A 14,725-nucleotide genomic window follows, 5' to 3' on the forward strand; every position below is an offset into this window, starting at 1 on the left:
TGGCGCCTCTGCAGCCTATGATGACCAGATGAAGCTCCGAAGCATATACAGCCAGGAGGAAGGGGATGTTTAGAGACACCATTAACTGTGTTCGTGGGCTGAATTTTACTTGTAGGCCACAGGTGCTGACGTCGGGACCGGAAGCGGATGCAGCATCTGTTGGAGCAATGAGCGGCCAACCAAACACAATTAAGTGGGAGAAGAAGACTTGCTTTGGGAGCCTGGTACCTGACATCCAAACTATATGACCAACCCAACGAAGCTGACGGTGGATAATTATCCCAATGATGCCTGCTTTTGAGAGGACACTGATGTTGGTGCGCCTGTCCTACCATTTGATATGTAGGATTTTCCGCAGGCAGTGTTGATCATATGCATATGACTGCAGTGCTTTGAAGTGCCTCCTATACATTGTCCATGTTTCAGCCCTGTACTGTAAGGTAGAGATCACGATCGCATGGTACACTATGAGCTTGGTTTCAGTTTCGATGTCATGACCTACATTGTTTCCTCAGATGATTGGTACCAACAACAGAGGTAGAAAAAGGGATGAGGTCCTGTAGGCTGAGTTTAGGGAGTTAGGAAAAAGATCAGCAAGCAGGACCTCAAAGGTAATAATCTCCGGATTACTCCCAAGACCACGTGCTAGTGAGTATAGAAATAAAAGAATACACCAGATGAGTATGTGGCTGGAGAGAGGGTGCAGAAGGGTGGGCTTCAGATTTCTAGGACGTTAGGACCAGTTCTGTGGAAGGTGGGACCTGTACAAGCTGCACGGTCTACACCTGAACAGGACTGGGATGAGTATCCTTGCAGGAAGGTTTGCTAGTGCGGCTGGGGATGGTTTAAATTAGTTTGGCAGGGGATGGGAACCTGAGGGCAGTTTCAGACAGGACAAATGCAGGGCAGAGAACAGGAGGCAGAAAATTAGTGAGTGACTCAGAAAGACCAAAGAAGCAAAGGTTAAAAAGTGTGCAGCATAGGAATTTGACAGTGTTAAAAGGTATTTATTTAAATACAAGGAGTATAGCAAATAAAACCAATGAGAGCACAGACACATGGCAACACAATATCATTACTATAACGGAAACTTGGCTTAAAGAGGGGCAAGAATGACAGCTCAACATCCCTGGATATAGAGTTTTCAGATGGGATAGAGAGGTGGATAAAAAAGGAGGGGGTGTAGCACTATTGGTTAAGGTATCAACAACAGCGGTGAGGAGGAATGATATGCTAAATGAATCATCAAATGAGGCCATATAGGTTGAGCTCAGAAATAAAAAAGGGGCAACCGCACTGCTAGAAGTGTACTATGGACTACAAAATAGTGAGAGACAGACAGAAGAACAAATATGTAGGCATATTTCTGAATGCATAAACAATAAGGCAATAATAGTTGGGGATTTCAACTACCCTATTATCAACTGGGATACAAACAGTGTGAAGGGCACAGAGGGCACAACATTCTTGAACTGCATTGAAGAGAACTTTTATAGCCAGCAACAAGTCCAAGAGGGGGCGCAATTCTAGATTTAGTCTTCAGAAATGAAGCTGGGCAAGTGGATGAAGTAGCAGTGGGTGACCATTTTAGACACAGCGACCATATTACAGTTAGTTTTAGCATTATCATGGAAAAGGACAAAGATAAAACAGGAGTAAAAGTTCTAAATTTGAGGAAGGCAAATTTTACAAACCTGACAGGTGATCTGGCAAAAGTGAACTGGATACAGCTACTTGAAGGAAAATCAGTGGCAAACCAGTGGGAGGCATTCAAAAGCGAGATTCTACAGGCATTGTACAGACATGTCCCCACATAGATAAAAGATGGTACTGCCAAATCTAGAGCCCCCTGGTTATTTAGTAGGATACAGGGTAAGTTAAAGCAGAAAAAGAAAGCTTATGACGGTTACAAAAACGTAATACTTTAGAAAGCCTAGAGGCGTATAGAAAGTGCAGGGTTGAAGTAAAAAAGGAAATTAGGAAAGCAAAGAGAGGACATGAAAAAATATTGGCAGGTAAAATCAAGAAAAACCCAGAGATGTTTCATCAGTACATTAAGAGCAAAAGGATAACTACGGAAAGGGTAGGGCTTATCAGAGATGTACAAGGGAACTTCTGCGTGGATGCAGAAGATGTGTACAGGGTTCTTAATGAGTACTTTGTCTCTGTCTTCACAAAAGAGAGGGATGATGCAGACACTGTAGTTAGAGGAGGAGTGTGTAATGTTAGATATGATAAGCATAATGAGAGAGGAAGTAGTAAAGGGTCTGACATCTTTGAAAGTGGATAAATCACCAGGGCTGGATGGATTGTATCCCAGGTTGTTAAAGGAAGCCAAGGAGGAAATAACGGATGCTCTGAGGATCATCATCAAATCCTTACTGGATGCAGGTGAGGTACCAGAGGATTGGAAGCCTGCAAACATTGTACCATTGTTTAAAAAGGCTGCGAGGGATAGGCCAAATAATTATAGGCCAGTCAGTCTGACCTCGGTGGTGGGTAAATTATTAGAATCAATTCTGAGAGATAGGATAAAGGCACATAGAAAGGCATGGATTAATCAGGGATAGTCAGCGTGGATTGGAAGGTTGTGTCTTACTAACTTAATAGAATTTTTTGAGGAAGTAACAAGGAGGATTGATGAAGGGAGTGCAGTGGATGTGGTCTACATGGATTTTAGTAAGGCATTTGACAAGGTCTCACATGGCAGACTGATCAGAAAAATAAAAGCCCATGGGATACAGGAGAATGTGGCAAGTTGGATCCGAAATTGGCTCAGTGACAAGAAACAAAGGGTAGTGGTTGATGGATATTTTTGCAAATGGAAAACGGTTTCCAGTGGCATTCCGTAGGGCTCACTGTTGGGTCCCTTGCTGTTTGTGGTGTATATTAATAATTTGGACTTAAATGTGGGAGGCATGATTGGTAAATTTGCTGATGACACAAAAATTGGCCGTGTCGTTGATAGTGAAGAGGATAGCTGTAGAATCCAGAATGATATCAATGGTTTGGTTGAGTGGGCGGAAAAGTGTCAAATGGAATTCAATCCAGAGAAGTATGAGGTAATGCATTTTGGAAGGGCAAACAAAGTAAGGGAATGCACAATAAATGGGTGAACATTGAGAGGGGTATAAGAAGTGAGAGATCTTGTAGTGCATGTCCTCAGGTCCTTGAAGATGACAGGACAGGTAGATAAAGTGGTGAAGAAGGCATATGGAATGCTTTCCTGTATTGGCTGAGTTATAGAGTACAAAGGCAGGGATGTAATGCTGGAACAGTATAAAACACTGGTTAGGCCACAGTTGGAGTATTGCATACAGTTCTGGTCACCACATTACAGGAATGACATAATTGCTATGGACAGAGCACAGAGGAGATTTACAAGAATGTGGCCAGGGCTTGAAAGTTGCAGCTATGAGGAAAGATTAGTGCGGCTAGGGTTGTTTTCCTTTGAACAGAGGAGACTGCGGAGTGACTTAATTAAGATGTACAAAATTATGAGGGGCCAAGATAGAATTGATAGGAAGGACCTGTTTCCCCTAGCGGAGAGGTCAATTACCAGGGGTGACAGATTTAAGGTGATTGATAGAAAGATTAGAGGGGACATGAACATAAGAACATAAGAAATAGGAGCAGGAGTAGGCCATTTGGCCCTTCAAGCCTGCCCTTCCATTCAATAAGATCATGGCTGATCTGCCCCAGACCTCAACTCCTCTTTCATGCCAGCTCCTCAAAGCCCTCAACTCCCCAATATTTCAAAAATCTATCTACCTTCGCTTTAAATACTTTCAGTGATCTAGCCTCCACAACTGTCTGGGGTAGAGAATTCCAGACATTCACTACCCTCTGAGAGAAGAAATTCCTTTGCATCTCAGTTTTAAATGAGTGTCCCCTTATTCAGTAGCTATGTCCCTTAATTCGAGATTCCCTCACTAGTGGAACCACCTTCTCAACATCTACCCTGTCAAGCCCCCTCAGAATCTTGTGCGTTTCAGTAAGATCACCCCTCATTCTTCTAAATTCTAATGAATAAAGGCCATTTATTGATAAGTCCACCCCTTCATCCCAGGAATCAGTCCAGTGAATCTCTTTTGAACTGCCTCCAATGCCAGTATATCCGTTCTTAAATACGGGGACCAAAACTGCACACAGTACTACAGGTGCAACCTTACCAACACCCTGTACAGTTGTATCAAGACTTCCCTATTTTTAAACTTTAGCAATAAAGACCAAAGTTCCATTTGCCTTCTTAATTACTTGGTGCTCCTGCATGCTAACTTTTTGTGTTTCATGCACAAGAACACCCAGATCCCTCTGTGCTGCACTTTTGATTCTTCCTACCAAAGTGCATGACCTGACACTTTCCTACATTAAACTCCATCTGCCAAGTTTTTGCCCGCTCACTCAACCTATCTATATCCCCTTGCAGATTCCTTATGTCCTCATCACAACATGCTCTCCCACCTATTTTGGTATCGTCATCAAATTTGGATATATTACACACTGCCCCCTCCTCCAAGTCCTTAATATAGATAGTAAATAATTGAGGCCCTAGGACTGATCCTTGTGGCACTCCACTAGTTACGTCTTTCCAACCTGAAAAAGACCCATTAATCCCGACTCTCTGTCTTCTGTGAGTTAACCAATCCTCAATCCATGCTAATACATTACCCCCAATACCGTGAGCTCCTATCTTGTGCAATAATCTTTTATGTGGCACCTTATCGAATGCCTTTTCACCCAGAGGATAGTAGGTGTCTGGAATTCACTGCCCGAATCGAAGATGGAGGCAGAAACCCTCATCTCATTTGAACGGTACCTGGACCTGCACCTGAAGTGCTATAACCTGCAAGGTTATGGACCAGGTGCTGGAAGGTGGGATTAGATTGGTGCTAGTTTTTTCAGCTGGCGCAGACAAGATGGGCTGAATGGCGTACAGACATTTTTCATTTCCTCTGAAAAGATAGCCAAACCGATGAAGTGGCCAAAGGAAAGCTGGACACTGCTTATGCAAAGCAGGTTGATAGGCAGAGCTCACAAAGTTTATGCCATGCTTTCTGAGGAGGCTTCTTCAGATTATAAGATGACAAAAAAGGCTATTCTCGCTGCGTATGAATTGGTCCCTGAAGTGTACAGGCAGAAATTTCAGAACCTCCAGAGATTATCTGGGCAGACTTATGTAGAATTTGAGAAGGTGAGCAAATTAATTTTGATTGTTGCATATGGGCACTAAAGATGGAGGCCACATATAAGAACCTTAGGGAACTAATTTTCCTGCAAGAATTTAAAAATTCACTCCCTTCGTTAGTAAGAACCCATGTAGAGAATCAGAAGGTTTCAACAGCCAGACAGGCAGCGGAAATTGCTGATCATTACGAGCTTGTTTAAAAGCCCAAACCCTTTGTTCGTCACCCCCAGAAACCCAGCAAGGATCAAAAGTGGGAGAGTGAAAGGAAAGCAAGTAGCCAGGGACAGAAAGGGACAACTGGGAATGCCTCGTGATCTCCTCCTCAGGCCAGAAAGGAAGATGCTGAGGGTGGAAGTGAGGTCCATAAGCCTAAGTGTTATCATTGTCCCAAGGTGGGACACCTTTGTGCAGAATGCTGGAAGTTGCAGGGTAAACCCATGGGACTTATTGGGATACATAAAGCCAATGCAGGGAAAGGGGCCATGACTGAGAGTACGACAGATCAGGGTATAGCTCTGACTGCAGCTGTAAGGCCAAATACAAAAACTAATGTGAGTGCAGGGGTTGTGAATAAGATACCTTAGAGTTATAGGTCAAAAGGAAAAGTAATTCCTTATCTCTCAAGTGAGGCAGGTAAACCTATAGTTATACTTAGGGATACAAGAGCCACACAAACTCTTTTGCTGGAGAAAGGCATAACATTTCCACCAGAGAGTGGACTGAATGCTAAAGTTTTAGTGAATTGTATTAGTGGGGAGTATATATCCATACCTATGTATCGGTTGTACCTAGAGTTTGACCTAATGTCTGGAACAATAGCTGTGGAAGTTGTTCATAGTTTGCCAGCAGATGGAGTTGACTTCCTCCTGAGGAATGATTTAGCTGGAGCGAAAGTAGTAGTCTCTCCAGTAGTCACGGAAAAACCAAGTGAAGTTAAAGAGATAGAACAGTTGTAGGTTTCAGGTACAGTTCCAGGAATTTGTATTTCATGTGTAGTAATACAAGCAATGGCTAATCAAGTGTTCCATTGCCGCAGGTAAAATTGGTAGCATCAGATATCTGAATATATGAAACTTCCTTTGGGGGTTTAGATAATCTGAAGGAAATGTTTAATAGGTCTTCTCTGATCATGGCTCAGCAAGCTGATCCAGCGTTTAACGAAGTGGCAAAATCAGCTCTAACAGATGAGGCAAAAGGAGTTCTAGAAGGCTATTATATTAAAGATGGGATTCTGATGAAGAAGTGGAGACTTCCTGATAGACCTACAGACGAGGAATGGACGGTAGCTCATCACATAATGGTACCGCAAAGTATTGCCAGGAACCATTAAGGGTAGCGCATAAAATTCCTACTGAGGGGGATTTGGGGATCTGTAAGACCAAATCACGTATAAGTTGACATTTTTACCTGCCAGATCTTTCCAAGGATGTGGTGCAGTTTTGTCAAACGTGCCATATGTGCCAGATTGTGGGAAAACCGCAACCTGCCATAAAACCGGCACCTATAATTCCTGTACCAGTTTTTGGGGAACTGTTTAGTAAGGTCTTGGTAGACTGTGTAGGACCTTTGCCAAAAACAAAAACAGAACACCATTATATACTTGCTATCATGAATATGGCTACTTGGTTCTCAGAAGCCATTCCCTTGAGAACAATTTTTGCAAAGGTCGTGGTAGAAATGTTAACGCAGTTCTTCACTAGATATGGATTACTGATTGAGATTCAGTTGGATCAAGCTTCCAATATTGGGCTGAATTTTATTGAGGTGCTGCCGTCTGCGGCAGCACCCTTTGAACTCAGCGGCGCACCCGCATTCGCCAGCTGCCGTGATATTAATCGCGGGGGCTGATTAGAATCACGGCGTCGAGCCGCCCTCCCCATATTACCTGGGGAGAGACGGGACATTTGGTGCAGTGAGAGAGCCTTTGACAGCTGTGTAGCAGGTGCTGGGGCCCTATTTTAAGCGCCCCAGCACCTGCTTCCTGACAGCTGTCAAAGAATACTTACCTGACTGCTGAAGAGTGCGGCTGCTGTCAATCTGGCAGCAAAGCAGAAAGTCCTCCAGAAACCCAGCAGGTCAGGCAGCATCTGTGGAGAGAGAAGCAGAGTTAACTTGTCCAAGTTCACAGACCTGAAAATTAACTCTGCTTCTCTCTCCACAAATGCTGCCTGACCTTCTGAGTTTCTCCAACACTTTCCGCTTTGCTGCCACACACTTACTCTGCTGTGTCCCAGTGTCCTGTGACGTTGCGATCCTCTTCTCCCACTCAACTGTAACATTCCTTCTTGTAGGCGTGCTGCACCTGGGTGAATAATCTTAATTTTTCACATTCCAAGACGTGAGACTTAAATAGACCATAAAAGGTATGACAGAGGTTTACAGAGAACACACTGACACAAATGGGAATGCACGGGTGTCACAGCAATGTAAATACGTCTTTCACTAAATGATGTGTGCCAGCATGTAGTGCCAATGTCACATCCCTTTGCACTGTTGGCCCTTCAGGGGAGCCAACATATGCAATAACAGCCATTGCCATGACTCAGTGACATGGACATTGGCTCAGTCAGCTGCTGCCTCTAATGGTTTACACAGGGATGCTGCAGATGTATGCTGGTGCACTGCAGGTGAGTGAGGGTGATGTATGGCTTGCAGAACTCATGTCGGTTCCTATGGAGCAGACAGCCTTTGTCTGATAAGCCACTTCTGTACATCCCTACCTCACTGCTAGCCCTGCGTGCAGAGCCTGGGTGCCATCTGCCCTCCCATGCGTCTTTCATGTCATAGGTCCTCAGTGTCCTCATAATCCGAGAAGGAATCCTGTTGACGTCTCTCCTCATTATGCCATGCCTGGCTCCTATTGGGTCCATCGTTGTGCAGAACAGCAAATAAAGGGGCTGACCTTTCCGGCCCATAGTACAGGGCATCACCCTATCAATCCAGGCATTGGAGGCACTCTTTCAGCATGCCGATCTCCTGCTCAATGGTGACTCATGTAGCTCAGTGGCTGGCGTTGTATCTCTCCTCTGCAGCGGTGGTGGAGTCTCTCAATGGTGTCGCGAGCCATGTCTGCAAAGGATAGCCCTTATCTCCAAGAAGCCACACCTCCATCTGAGGCAGTTCAGCGAACAGCGGTGGCAGCCGGGCCTGGCGCAAGACCCAGGTGGCATGGCAGCTGCCTGAGAAACGGTCACACATTCGCTGCAAGCATCTACGGTGTTCACATACCAGTTTCACCTAGATTGAGAGGGCTTCTTTAATGGTGATGTCTGCAGGTGGTAGCCTGGCAGTAGGCTGATGGCCACATGAGTGCAGTCTACGAACATTACAACCTATGGTTCTCCGGCAATGGTGCCAGAACCAATGGCCCTCTGGGCCTGGCTGTGAGAGTCCGTCCTGAAGCGACAGCCTCACTGGCCCTCCGGTGGAGGGCATTGGTGACCTTCCTGATGCAGCGGTGCACTGCTGATTGTAGGACCACACTAAGGACTATGGTGGGCCCTTAAAAGGCTGCAGAGGCGTCAGGCTTGAGAACATCTGCCACTATGAGGAACAAAGGCATGGGATGTCCACCAGAGCCCATGGGCTGCAGGTCATCCTTAATCAGGGCACAGAGACGTGTCACCACTCTCTATATGCACAATCTCCTCTGACACTGGTGCTCTGACATCTGATGGCATGTCATGTGGGGCCTGTAAATGCATGGCAACTGTAATGGCGGGCTCCCCTTGGGGGCTGCTGCTCACGACCGGGAGCCTCTATGTGCACCTGCCTGTTGGTATTGCCTCTGGTGCATGTGCTCTCATGTGCAGAGGATCACACAATGTAGGCTGAGCCATACTTACTTCCATGTGATAAATAAAGTTGAACCCTGCATGTATTCGAAGGTTCCTAACAGAGCATGGATTGGTGTTGACGGGTACATCAGCTGCTTTCCTGGATCAACTATGTGGCGTGCCATGGCATTGCCCATCTTGGCCAACATTCAGAGCGGCACAGCATGACCACATCAAGATCCTATCAGCTGAATCGATTGCCCCCACCATGCATAAAACCTTAATGCTCCTGCCTTTTCTGGCACCCTCCCCACACAAAGGGTGCCTAGTGTGCCATTGACCCTTCACAAACACAGGGCAAACACTGTTAACAGAAGGATGGTACACGGTACTTCCCTTCATGCCAGCATAGCTTTCCCTCCAGTAATCCCAGACCCCCTCCCTTTCAGAATGCAGAGTGCGACCCCTGTGTATCCCCCCTCCCCACCTCCTCCCTTGAGGAATGCAGAGTTAGACCCCTGAATATTCCCCCTCCCTCCTCCCTTTAAGAATGCAGAGTTAGACCCCTGCATATCCCCCCTCCCTCCTCCCTTTAAGAATGCAGACTGCGACCCCTGTGTATGCCCCCTCCCTCCTCCCTTCCGTAATGCAGAGTGAGGAACCGCCAGCTTTTCAGATCGTGAACGGGACGGTACATGACGGCCGCCCGTTCAACGAAAAATCCGGCAGTGTCGGTGGAGAGGCGGTGGGCTGCATAATCAACAAAAGTAAGTAATCATTACCATATGTTGATTGTGGTGCTGCCGCTGGCAGACCCGTCTCAATGTCATTGGTCGAGGTGGGCCTCTCCCCGCAGCATTTTACCAGTCCCCGGCCCCCATTCCGTGACCTGTGGTGTCAAGGGACTGGTAAAATTCAGCCTACTATAAAGTTTTTCAGAAAGTTGTGGGTAATTTGGATATAACACAGTTCAAGTCTTCAGCCACCGACCACCCACAGACACAAGGGGCTTTAGAAAGGTACCATCAGACCCTTGAAATGATGATCAGGGCATATTGTCATGAATATCCCCATGATTGGGATAAAGGGCTAGAATTTCTTTTGTTTGCCACTAGGGGTTCACTTAATCAGCCGACCGGTTTTAGTTCTTTTGAATTAGTTTATGGACATGAGATAGGAAGTCCTCTAAAACTAATTAAAGAAAGGTTTTTGGAACAAAGGGCCTGTTCCTGTGCTGTAATTTTCTTTGTTCTTTGTAACCTCAGGATTGGTGCAGTCCTGTTACAAGATGATGAATCAGGCATAGAAAGCCGAGTGGGATACTTTTCCAAAAAGCTAAATCGACACAAAAAAAGATATTCAACAGTGGATAAAGAAACCCGAGCCTTATTACCAGCTCATAAGCATTTTGATGTCTATGTCCGCCACCGCTACAGAGAGACACTGCTATATAATGATCATTACCCACTGCCCTTTGTGGAAAAATTCAAAAACCAGAATGCCAGACTATTCCGATGGAGTTTACTGTTGCAAGCTTATCATTTAAAGATTATCCACATTGCAGGAAAAATAAGTTAATAGTGGATGCTTTGTCTGGGATTTAACTTTGCTTTGAGTTAACGGAGTGCAAAGACGGTACAATGTAAAACTCTAATAGCTACAGTAAAGATTGAATAAGAATGAATGTGTAAATGTATTTTTAATATTTTTCATCTTTTGTTTTTTCCATAGTTTGTAATGAAACACATTTAAAAATGTGTTTCATTCCTCCAATGTTGGAGGTGTTATGACGGCGCTTCTATATTTTTTGTTAAGTATTTTCTTTTGGGTCTCGTATTTTAGGATTATGGACATTGTTTTCTTTGGAAAAATTGAAAAGGATTCCACGAATATTTTTTTTACTAGGGCCATTGAAAGGACACTGCAAGGTCTTGTTTGAAAACAACATTTACTGGAAGTCATCTGTCTTCAGATAAATACCCAGCAGCGGCTTTATGACGTGGGGGAGATATTTACAGAGAAGTGACAGGTCAAGATTTATAGGGGTCAGGAGGCTTGACTCTTGAGATATTATTTTTGGTTTCACTTTGGACAGTGAGTTGGGGTATAGACAGTGTTTTGAAAGGAGTTTAAAAATCAATCTGCTGAGGACAAAACCCCAGCTCAGTCTTTTCCATCTCTTTGAAAAGCCTACAAGCTTTTCCATCTCTTTGAGAAGCTCTTAGAAGTGAATATAATAAATAGAAAAATTGATGCTGCATTCCTCCTGAAAGGCCTGCCAGAAACCCCTGTTGCCTCATTTCTCCTGGAAAGCCTGTCAAACTGATCTTCAATGTCACCTGAAAAGAACTGTTCTGGGAAGATCCCAGTGACAGCCGTCTACACGTACTTGGAACGTCAAACCAAAAAGGGAAAACTGACATCTTTCCCTATCTTCTCTTTTTTCAAGAATTAGCAAGTATTTGGCCAAAGAATTCTTTTTTGTTGTCTTTTTTTTGGAACAGAGCTCTAAAGAGAAAATCTCTACTTTTCGGTGTGTGTGTGTGTGTGTGTGTGTGTGTGTGTGTGTGTGTGTGTGTGTGTGTGTGTGTGTGTGTGTGTGTGTGTGTGTGTGTGTAAGGAAAAAAGGAACTTTCATATTTCAACCTGTGTGTTAATGCATTGCTTTGTTATTGATTAAGTCTTGTTTTATAATACACTGATAACTTTGTTGGTTATGGAAGAAACCTGGTTGGTGTATTTTATTCTGGGATACAAAGTAGAGTATATGATTGACCGCATAGGTAACAGGGTAAACATTTAAATATATGTTGTGACCTGTGGAAAAGCGGAACTAAAAAAGACTTCAGTCAAAACACCTTCTGATTCTAGATAAATTCTACAGACTTTCAGAAATCTGCAGGTTGTAAGGAAGACTGGAAGACAATGATCAGCAGTGGCAGCCTCAAGGGAGAGAGAGAGGGAACACCCGCTATCAGAAGACTCAAACTGCAAAGGCTGTGAAGACTTGAACCTGATTTGAAAGTTGAGACTTATGGAGTAGGAAAAGACCAACAGGGTCACCAGAGATCACTTTATTCACGGAAGTCCAGGTTTAAAGTGCTCTGAAGAAGTGAGCAAAGTTGACATAGATTTTGATAAAGTTTGGGAGATTGAATCCATTTCATCTGGGAGGAGATTGAGATTTTTAGCTGCAAAGATTTTGCTTCAAGGAGGATGGTGTAACATATAAATGTGGTGAGATGTTTTCAAGTGTTTTCATAAGTGAAGAGAATACCTTTCTCTGTAATTTAAAGTAATAGCTACATACAAAGTACAGTTTAGATAATGGTGATTTTTAGTTTAGTTGTTATAATACAAATCTTAAAATGTGAAATCTTGTCTGGTAATTCTTTAAATTTGTCTGGGAGTTCATATCTCGTGTTTTCATGTTAACGGTCTCACTGCAGTCAGAACAAAAGCACCAATCCAAAGGTGGAATTTTCAGGAAATCAGCATTGGAAATAACAGAGGAATAACTCTCAATGTGGAATCAGGGCAATCAAAGGCTGCAACTTGCTTGATGTATTGCTGGGGGCTGTGAGGAGCTGGAGAGAGATACTCTTCTCCAGCAACAGGAAGAAGAAACGTGTTGCTGACACAAAGAAGGTGTGGCTAGAGGTGCCCCAGAAGGTCAGCAGGAGGAACATTGTGCCACACTTCTGGATTTGGTGCAAGAAGTGATTTAATGACCTATTCAGATCAGGAAATGTGAGTGCAGTTGCACATTCACGTACATTCTGCTGTCTATCTCACTTAAACCCTTCACCCTACCTCATCAAATCCTACTCTATCACATCATGCCTCACACCTACTTACCTTGCATGCTCACCCATCCTTCCCTGTTTATCTACTTCTTCACATTCCCATCTCTCCATCCGCCACTGTCACTCACCTTCATCCTTATGCAGTCTCATGCCTCTCCCTCTCCAAATGCCCAACATCCACTGGGCGCCATTGCAGTCACTCATAGGTCTGTTCTTTCCCCTGTAGTAGGAGAAGAGAGAATAGAACTCAAGAGAGAGATGGGAGGTGGGGGGGGGGGGGGGGGGGCGGGGTGGGGGCGGTGGACAAAGAGGGAGAGAGAGAGAGAACTGGAGATGGGACTGCACAGATCTCATAGCTCACAACTGCAGAGGAATAAGCACTGGAGATCACTGATGTTTTGGCATCCCTGATCATTAGAGATGGGAAGACAGGAATCTTCCAACTACCTGGTGACCTAATTAAATATCAGTGACTCAGATGTCATACAGCACTCAGTCCTGTTGACGTAATTTGAACAATGAGTGAAGTATGATCATGTTCATATAAGTTGCAATATTCTTACCTTGCCAGTACTAATTCATATATTTCCTCTCCTCCATGTCCTTCACCCATGCAGCAGCAAGCAAGGATATGTGGGCAATGATTCCTCAGAGGAACTGATTCCTTCTGATTGTGCACCATCACAGGACTCATGCTCGCCATGCACCAATCATTTAGCAGCAGCAGAGAATGTATGATGTACAGACAGGCCTTCCAACCACACTGACCATGATTGCAGAGAGAATGCAGCAGTCTGCCTCAAGCATGAGTGTACATTGCCCTCATCACCTTCTTCCTCCTCCTCCTACTCAGAACCGTCTGAAGAGGATAAGCATTCTGTGCCTTGTTCCTCCTGCAGGTTCAAACCTCACTGCTATGCAATGTTGTGCAGAGTGCAGCACATCACAGCCATTCTAGAAATCCTGGATGGTGCGTACTGAAGGATGCCTCCAGATCTGTCTTGGCACCTGAAGTGCATCTTCAGCATGCCAATAGCTTGTTCGATCATACATCTGGTGGTCATATGGCCCATTCAAATAATATTCATTGTAGTGCTGTTGGGCTTCATTGTTGAGGCTTCTATCAGGTGTTATCAACCAAGTTTGAAGGGGATGTCCCTTTGTCTCCTAGCAACCATCCTTAAGCATGCTTCCAGGTCCAAAGACATAAGGATTAATAAAGTAAGGAAATTAAGGAAAGCCAGCACGCATTTGTTAAGGGAAAACCATGTTTAACTAATTTGATTGAGGTGTTTGATGAAGTAACAGAGAAGGTTGATAAGGGTAATAAAGTTGTTGTGGTGTATATGGGCTTCTAAAAGCTGTTTGAAAAAGTGCAACACAACAAGCTTGTCAGAAACATTGAAGGCTAAGGAATAAAAGCGACAGTGGCAGCATGGATATGGAGTTGGATGAGTGACAGGAAACAGAGTAATGGTGAACAGTTGTTTTTCAGACTGGAGAAAGGTCTCCATCAGGGTTCCCCAGGGGTCGGTATTAGGATAACTGCTTTTCTTGATTTATATTAATGACCTAGACTTGGGCGTCCAGGGCACAATTTCAAAAATTGCGGATTACAAAAAACTTGGAAGTATTGTGAACTGTGAAGAGGATAGAGATAGATTTCGAGAGATCACAGATATACTGGTGGACTGGGTGGACATGTGGCAGATGAAATTTAATGCAGGGAAGTGTGACGTGATACATTTTGGTAGGAAGAACAAGGAGAGGCAACATAGAATAAAGGATACAATTCTAAAGGGGTTGCAGAAGCAAAGGGGCCTGTGGGTATATGAGCACAAATTGTTGACGGTGGAAGGGTAAGTTGAGAAAGTAGTGAAGAAGGTACACGGGATCCTGAACTTTCTAAATAGAGGAATTGAGTATAAAAGCAAGGTAGATATGGTGAACCTTTA

This window comes from Heterodontus francisci, chromosome 14, assembly GCF_036365525.1.
Source record: "Heterodontus francisci isolate sHetFra1 chromosome 14, sHetFra1.hap1, whole genome shotgun sequence".
In the NCBI taxonomy this organism is placed as follows: Eukaryota; Metazoa; Chordata; class Chondrichthyes; order Heterodontiformes; family Heterodontidae; genus Heterodontus; species Heterodontus francisci.